This window comes from Elephas maximus, chromosome X, assembly GCF_024166365.1.
Source record: "Elephas maximus indicus isolate mEleMax1 chromosome X, mEleMax1 primary haplotype, whole genome shotgun sequence".
NCBI lineage: Eukaryota > Metazoa > Chordata > Mammalia > Proboscidea > Elephantidae > Elephas > Elephas maximus.
In genome coordinates, this window is record NC_064846.1 from 139,885,873 (window position 1) to 139,895,182 (window position 9,310).

The window sequence follows — 9,310 nt, forward strand, 5'->3', positions numbered from 1 at the left end:
ACTTAGAAATGATTTCCTACACTGACATGGTTTGCTATTTTGTCCAACAATATTGAGTTATTTACTCATTCAACAGATACTTAATAAGTTGCACCTCAAACACTGTTCTTAGTACTAGAGAAACATAGGGGTAAATAAGTCACAGATGTGGCCCTAAAGGAGCCCACCATCAAGTGGGGGGGGTGGGGAGGGGACCGAAGGGACACACAAATGACTTACGTTGTACAGGGCAGAATGCATTCAGTATTATACATTATATTTTTAAAAAATGTTCTGTAAATTGAAAGAATATCATGTAGATATAGAGAACTTCATGAAAGAGATGACATTTAAGAAGTATTATGTGGTATTAAGTATGCTTTCTGTGCATACACTATACTCGATGCTTTCGCCTACCAAATACAAATTGAACTCTAGAACATGAGCAAGATCTTGATTGCTAGAGGCTAGGGAAGGGGGAGAAATTTTTTGGGAGCAGAGTAAGCATGGAAAAAGGGAGCGGCAGAAGCAGTGGAGGGAAGGGGTTGCAGGTCAGGGTGTATATGCTTAGGCATACGGGCTATAGGATCAGCATAGGAAAGCAGTAAGCTAAGGTTGAAAAGGTGTTGAAGCTTTGATCTTTCTGCTTTGTATTATTTCGTGTAGGCCTGTGTTTCATGGCAGACATATGTTCCATGAGCTTAGGGGCTTCATCATTCATCCTTATTTCCCAGAAAAGCTTGGGTCAGAATGGCCACCCAAATCAACAAAGGCCCTGTTAGATTTTTGTGGGTTCTTTGTAGTTGTTGTTGTTAGTTGTCATCCAGTCATTTCCAACTCATGGTGACCCCACGTGTGTCAGAGTAGAACTGCTCCATATAGTTTTCAAGGCTGTGACCTTTCAGAAGCAAATCACCAGGCCTGTCTTCCACGGTGCCTCTGGGTGGCTTCAAACCATCAACCTTTTGGTTAGTAGTTGCGTGCTTAACTGTACCACCCAGGGACTCCTTTATGGGCTCTAATCCTTGGTAAAAGCTCACCAAAATCGGGATTCTGGAGAGCCGTGCTTTTAAAATAGTCCATTCTGCTATCCTGAATAATTAGTAATAATTAGAATTAGGCACGTCTCTAAGGAAACCAGAACTAATTGTAGGCCAGGTGTATATACTGAAAGTAGTAACCTGCCTTGATCCTCTTGCTCTAGATAAGGTTGGTTTTTTTTTTCTTTTTAATGCTGTTAGAGCCTTTGTCAGCATGATGAAGCCTATGCCACATCACAAAATAGTGTTTTCTAAATACGTAAACTAATGTGCAAGGATTTCAGAGGAAGTGAATAATATTCCTATAGATTATCAAAATAATCTTAAAAAATTATAATATAAATGTACTTCTCCATTAACACAGTACATAATAAGATCTACTGTTGGGGTTAATAACTACCATACTTTCAAACTAATGATGAACATACAGTATTTCAAGATACCTGTAACAAATGAAATGTGATATAAACATATCTGTGATCACTGACCAAGTCATCTTGGCTTGATGACCAAGTCATAGGTACAGCTAATACTACTGTGGCTTTGGAATACCAAATTTCAGTTAAAAATTAGCGAAAATAAGGATGGTATTTTTTCTCCATCCAAATTCATGGATGGACTCTGTTCTTGGACCCTAGGTTAGGGGTCTTTGCTTTAGATATTTTTCAACTGTCTGTGGACCAAAGTGATAGAAAAAGCAGTAGTCGTCCAATTTTTACTCCCCTTGAGATGGCTACGGACCCATTCTTCGCTAAACTTCTGGACACATGCTGCATTCTAGCATTCTGTTTATTAGGATAAAATCACTAAGGCTGGCTCATATTCAAGGCAGTATCAAAGAATTTGTGGCCATGTTTTAAAACTGCCAAGAGGTACACATATTTTTGAATATTGTCATGGATTGAATTGTGTCTCCCCAAAATATTTGTCAACTTGGCTAGGTCATGATTCCCAGTATTGTATGATTGTCTACCATTTTGTCATCTGATGTGATTTCCCTATGTGTTATAAATCTTATCACTATGATGTAATGAGATGGATTAGTGGCAGTTATACTGATAAGATCTATAAGATTAGATAGTGTCTTAGGCCAATCTCTTGAGATATAAAAGAGAGAAGCAAGCAGAGAGACAAACAAACCTCATACCACCAAGAAAGCAGTGTTGGGAGCAGAGCACATCCTTTGGACCCCAGGTTCCCATGCATAGAGGCTCCTAGACCAGTGGAAGGTTGATGATAAGGACCTTCCTCCAGAGCTGACAGAGAAAGACTTCCCCTGGAGCTGAAGCTCTAAATTTGGACTTGTAGCCTACTAGAGTGTGGGAGAATAAATTACTCTTTGTTAAAGCCATCTACTTGTGGTATTTCTGTTATAAAAGCAGCACTAGATAACCAAGACAAGTATATAAAACAGTCCTTTATTTCCAGTTCATATTGTGCATTACACCCTGTAAGGTGAACCATTACATAGTCCACACAAAGTTGGAGATTCATGCGTGACTCCTTTACTATCTATATTCAGGCTAATTTTAAACTAAAGTGAAGTTCCCTTGTAATGAAATTCTTTATTAAGGGATATTTAATAGAAGATAGTGTGATCGTTAAGGCTATATGTCAACTTGGCTGGGCCATGATTCTCAGTGGTTTGGCAGTTATGATGTAGCTTGGCAGTCGTATGATGATGTGATCACTACCATGATGAGACTTGATATAATGCGATCACCTCCGTGATGGGCTCTGCCGTGAGTAGCCAGTCAGTTGAAATGGAATTTCCTTGGGGGTGTGGCCGGCATCAAATATAAGTGGACTTTCTGGCAAGGCTCATGGGCTTTTGCTTACTCTGGATCCTGCAGCTGGCCCCTGTTTGTCTGATCTGTGGTTCTTGGGACTTGAGCTAGCAGCCCACCTTCTGTCTTGATTGCCCATCTTGGGATTCGTCCATCTTCACAGCCTGTGAGCAAGAGCCCTGCTGTCTGACCTACTGATCTTGGGTTCACCAGCCCCTGAGGCTTTGTGAATCAGGAGTAGCCTCTATCCTGACCCATGGACTTGGAACATTCCTGCGTGTACAACCCTATGAGCCATTTCCTTGATATAAATCACTATATATATTTATACACTTTACTGGTTTTGCTTCTCTAGAGAACCCAGCCTAAGACAGGTAGTAAGTATGCATTTTTTTTATATCAAGCTTAAGCTGGGGTCACCTCTACTTTGATAAACAAATGTTTGTATCATCTTCTAATCTTCTGTGCTAATGCTCTGAATACTTCTATTGATCTCAAAACCTTAATCACTGTTATGCTTAAGATTGTCAGGTTGGCTGGGACATGATTCTCAATGTTTTGGCAGTTTTATAGTGTTATGATCACTTCCCTGTTGATATGTGATCACCACCATGATGGAATCTGCTGAGTGGTACTGGTGGGGGCGGGGCCTGTGGTGGCTTACTACTCCCTCAGCCTTCGTCCCTCTGTCCTCTGCCACCTACCTCCTTCCTGCTCGCCTTGTCAAGGTTTTCGGCTTGTTCTGTATTCGGCAGCTGTGTCTTGTTGTCTGACCGCTGGTTCTTGGGACTTGAGCTAGCAGCTTACCTGTCCATCTTGGGATTTGTTGATCTTCACAGCCTGCGAGCGAGAGTCCTGCTCCCCAACCTGCCGATATTGGGTTCGCCAGCCCCTACAGCTGCGTGAACCGGGAGAAACCTCGCAGCCTTGCCTGCCAGTCTTGGGATTCATCGACCTTCACAGCCTGTGAGCAGGAGCCCTGCTCTCTGACTGCAGATTTTGGGTTCACTAGCTTCTGTGGCTGTCTGAATTGGGAGAGGCCTCTGTCCTGATCCACAGACTTGGGATGTTCCAGCCTCTACGATCATGTGAGCTGTTTCCTTGATATAAACCTCTCTGTATATGTATTTATACACTTTACTGGTTTTGCTTCTCTAGAGAACCCAGCCTAAGAAAATTACTAGTTTATGTGGTTGCTTTCTTTGAACCCAACCTGAACAGCACTTATGAAATGATACGTAAACAAGCTCTGCTTCGTGTATTGGCAGCAATTAAACCCAGTATCATCAAAGAGTTCTTACGCTCCGTGTATACTCTTATCTGAGAGTGAAAGAGACTTCAAGCATGGAGCTTCATGTTCTTCCCTTTGACATCCACTTGCACTACTGTGTTATCATCCTGAGTAAAGAAAAGGTGTGAACAGAATTGTGGTCTGTGCTTTAAGCATGGGCTGCTGCCTTAATGGATGTTATGGATCGAATTGTGTCCCCCAAATATATATCTTGTAAATCCTAAACTCCTATACCTGTGGATGTAATCCCATTTGGGAACAGAACTTTCTTTGTTATGTTAATGAGACCATATCAGAGTAAGGTGTGTTATAAGTCATTCACTTTTGAGATGTAAAAAGAACAGATTAGGCACAGATAACTAAGACAATGGACTAACCAGTACAGGTGATTCAAAGGCAGCTGGAGGTTTTAGGAAGTCTGGAGTTCTGACCTGTGACCAATAATCTTCACCCTTAGTAGCCCGTCTAGCAGCCTGCAGATCACAGCCAAAACTGAATGGAACATCTATGTTTCCATTCCCAGGAGTTACAAGAGTCAAGAAGTGAGTAGTCCAGACGTTTATTGTCCCTGCTTGGCTGAGGTATATTTATGAGAGTTAACAACTGGGAGAAGAGAATGACACTGAGACAGCACTGATTGACAAGCTTAGACTCTGCCTTTGCCTCATTCCATCTTCTATACCTGACTGTAACCTCCTACTTTTTAAAAATGCCTTCTTCATCTTTTACAATAATTCTTTATTCTGATTTCTTTTACACTCCCTTATGGCATAACGTGATCAGGCTTATTCCACCCGTACATCTAAGGTCATTCATTAGGAGTACCCTATGTTTATATTAAAATCCATCAGAGCTAAAGTTTGCTTTACTTCTCAAGTTTCCCAGTTGTTCAAAGGTGTTAAGCTGTAGCCTGAAACTTAGTTTTTATGTAGTTTGTAGAGGATTGACATAAATTCAACAAGAGTAACTCAATGGTTGTGTGCTACGTTCTAGTATTTTTTTTTTTTTGTATAGCAGTATTGACACTTTGCAGGTGGGAAAACGGAGACTTCTGGAAATAGCATATGAATTATATTAGGCCATGTTGCTGATAAGTGGTTGGACTAAGCTTCACACATGGATTTTATGATCCTTGATTCTACATATTTTTTCTTATAAGCTTAAAAAAAAGATTTACTTTTTTAGAACAGTTTTATACTTACAAATACTGGGAAAATAGTATACAAAGCTTCCGTATACCCTCGGCACAGTTTCCCCTATTAGTAACTTAAGGAGCTCCAGTGGCGCAGTAGTTAAGGCACATGGCTGCGAACCAAAAGGTTGGTGATTTGAACCCACCAGCGGCTCCAGTGGAGAAAGATGCAGCTCTGCTTCCGTGGAGATTACAGCCTTGGAAACCCATTGGGGCAGTTCTGTTATTTCCTATAAGTTCACTACAAGCCTTAATTGACTAGACGACAACATGGTTGTATATGGTATGTGTCTTGGTTTTCTAGTTCTGCTATAACAGAAATACCACAAGTGGATGGCTTTAACAAAGAGAAATTTATTTTCTCACAGTCTGGTAGGCTACAAGTCCAAATTTAGAGCATCAGCTCCAGGGGAAGTCATTCTCTGTTGGCTCTGGAGAAGGGTCCTTGTCATCAATCTTCCCCTGGACTAGGAACTTCTCAGCGCAGGAACCTCTGGTCCATAGGACGCGCTCTGCTCCCAGTGGTGCTTTCTTGGTGGTATGAGGTCCCCCTGTCTGTCTGCTTGCTTCTCTCTTTTATGTCCCAAAAGAAATTGGCTCAAGACACAATCCAATCTTGTAGATTGAGTCCTGCCTCATTAACATAACTGCCACCTATCCCCCCTCACTAACGTTATAGAGGCAGGATTTAAAACACATAGGAAAATCACATCAGATGACAAAATGGTGGACAATCACACGATACCAGGAACCATGGCCTAGCCAAATTGGTACACATATTTTTAGGAGATACAATTCAATCTATGACAGTATGTTTGTTACAATTAATGAAATAATATTAATCCATTTTTATTAACTAAAGTCCATAGTTTTTTCAGATTTTTTTTTAACTGTGGTGAAATAAAAACCAAACCCAATGTCATCAAGTCAATTCTGACTCACAGTGACATAGTAGAACTGCCCCATAGGGTTTTAAAGGCTGTGACCTTTTGGAATCAGATTGTCAGGCCTTTCTTCTGAGGCGCCTCTGGGTTCGACCCACTGACTTTTCAGTTAGCAGCCAAGTGCTTAACCATTGTGCGGCCGAGGCTCCTTGTCATAAAATACACATACCAAAAAAACAAAAAAAACAAACCTTTTGCTGTGGAGTCAATTTCTAGTCAAGGCAACCTCATGTGTGCAGAGTAAAACTGCTCCATAGGATTTTTAAGGCTGTGACCTTTCAGAAGCAGACAGTCAGGCCTTTCTTCTGAGGCACCTCTGGGTGGGCTTGAACCATCAACCTTTCTGTTAGTAGTCAAGTGCTTAACCTAACCGTTTGTGCCACCAGGGCCTCTAAAAGACACATAATATTAAATATTTTAGCTTTCTGAAGTGTACATTTCAGACACATTAAGAACACTAACAACGTCCTGCAACAGTCACCACTGTCTAGTTCCAAAAGTTTATCACCCCAAAAGGAAACCTCATACCCGTCAAGTAATCACTCCCACTTCCCTCAGCCCCTGGCAAACAATCTGCTTTCTGTCTCTATGGATTTATCTCTGAATATTTTATGTAAATTGAATCAAAACAATATGTGGCCTTTTCTGTCTGGCTTCTTTCACTTAAGCATGTTTTCAGGGTTCAACCATGTTGTAGCATCAATACTTCATTTCTTTTTATGGCTGGATGATATCCCTGGTGGCACAGCAGTTAAGCACTTGGCTGCTAACCTAAAGGTTGGCAGTTCCAACCCATCCAGCAGCTCCGTGGGACAAAGACCTGGCAATCTGCTTCCATAAAGATGCCAAGAAAAGCCACTGCCATTGAGTCGATGCCGACTCATAGTGACCCTATAGGACAGAGTAGAATTGCCCCATAGAGTTTCGGAGGAGTGCCTGGTGGATTTGAACTGCTGACCTTTTGGTTAGCAGCCGTAGCACTTAACCACTATGCCACCAGGGTTTCCAAGCCAAGAAAACCGTATTGGGATAGATTTACTCTGTCACATGGGGTTGCTATGAGTTGGAATCAACTCCACAGCACCCAACAATGACAATAATATGAATATACCATATTTTTTAATTAATTCATCAGTTTTTGGACTTTTGGGTTATTTTCACCTCTTGGCTATTGTGAATAATGCAGCTAAGAACACTTGTGCATAAGTTTTTGAACACTTTTCAGTATTTTGAGGTATATAGGAGTGGAATTTTGGCCTTTTTTTTAGTAATTCTATATTTCACTTTTTGAGGAACTGCCAGACTTTTCCACCGTGGCTGTACCATTTTACATTCTGGCCAAAAATTATATGAGGTTTCCAGTTTCTCCACATTCTCACCAGCACTTACTTCCTTTCCTTTTAAAATTACAGCCATCCTAGTCGGTATGAAGTAGTGGATCACTGAGGTTTTTATTTGCATTTCTCGAGCCCTGGCGGTGCAGTGGTTAAAAAGCTTGGCAGCTAACCAAAAGAGCAGCAGTTCAAATCCACCAGCTGTTCCTTGAAAACCCTATTGGGCAGTTCCACTCTGTCCTGTAGGGTTGCTATGAGCCGGAATCAACTCAATGGCAACAGGTTTGGTTTGGCTTTTGAAATTACTAATAATGTTGAGCACCTTTTCATGCGCTTGCTGGCCATTTGTACATCTTCTTTGGAGAAATGCCTGTCCAAGCCCTTTGTTTTGTTTTGTTTTCTGATTTTTTTTTTGGGTTTTGTTTTTGAGTTGTAAGAGTTTATTGTATAATCTGGATACTACAACCTTATGAGAAATATGGTTTGCAAATATCATTTGCCATTTTATAGGGTGACTGTTCACTCTCTTCTTGGTGTCCTTTGATGCACAAAAGTTTTTTTTTTATGCAGTCCAATTTATGTATTTTTTTTCTTTTGTTGTGTATGCTTTTGGTATCATATCTAAGAAACCATTATCAAATTAAGTCACGAAGTGGACCAGTGTGTTTTCTCCTAAAGATGTTATAGTTTTAGCTCTTATATTTATATCTTTGATACATTTTGAGTCATTTTTTTTTACATGCCATGAGATGAGAGTCTAACCTTATTGTTTTGCAAGTGGATATATATCCAGTGGTCCCAGCACCATTTGTTGAAGAGTCTATTCTTTCCTCCATTAAGTGATCTTAGCACCATTGTCAAAATCAATTGATCATGGATGTTTGGGCTTATTTCTGGAGTCTCAGTTTGATTCCATTGACCCATATGACTATCTTTATGATAGTACCACACTGTTTTGGTTACTGTAGCTTTGTAGTAAGTTTTGAAATCAGAAAGTGTGAGTCTTCCAACACTGTTCTTATTTTCAGGATTTTTTGCAATTCCATATAAATTTTAGAATTACCTTTTCCATTTCTGCAAAAAAAGATAATTGAAATTTTGCCAAGGAAATTATTGAATGCAAAGACTGCTTTAGGTAGTATGGCAATCTTAATAATAATTTTCTTCTAATCCAAGAACATGTGATGTACTTGCATTTATTTAGCTCTTTATTTTCTTACAGCAATTTTTTTTGGTTTCAGGGTACAAGGATTACATATCCTTGGAAAAAAATTATTCCTGGTTATTTTCTTCTTTCAGATCTTATTACAAATGGAATTGTTTTCTTCATTTCTTTTTTGGATTGATCATTGCTAGTGTATAGAAATTTTAACTGATTTTTGCATGTGATCCTATACCCTTCCACTTTGCTGAATTTGTTTATTAGGTCTAGTAGTGTTTTTGTGGATTACTTAAGATTTTCCTTATATAAGATTATGTCATCTGTGAATAAAGATATTCATCCATTTTCCTTTCCAACTCAGATGCCTTTTTTATCTCTTTTTCTTGCCTGATTGCTCTGGCTGAAATTTCCAGTACAATGTTGAATAAAATTGGCGAGAGGGGACATGCTTCTCTTTTCCTGATCTTAGGGGGAAAGCTTTCAGTTTTTCACTATTGAGTATCATGTTAGTTGTAGGCTTTTTTCATAAATCCCTTTAATATGATGAGAAAGTTATCTTTTATTCCTAGTTTGTTGAGTGT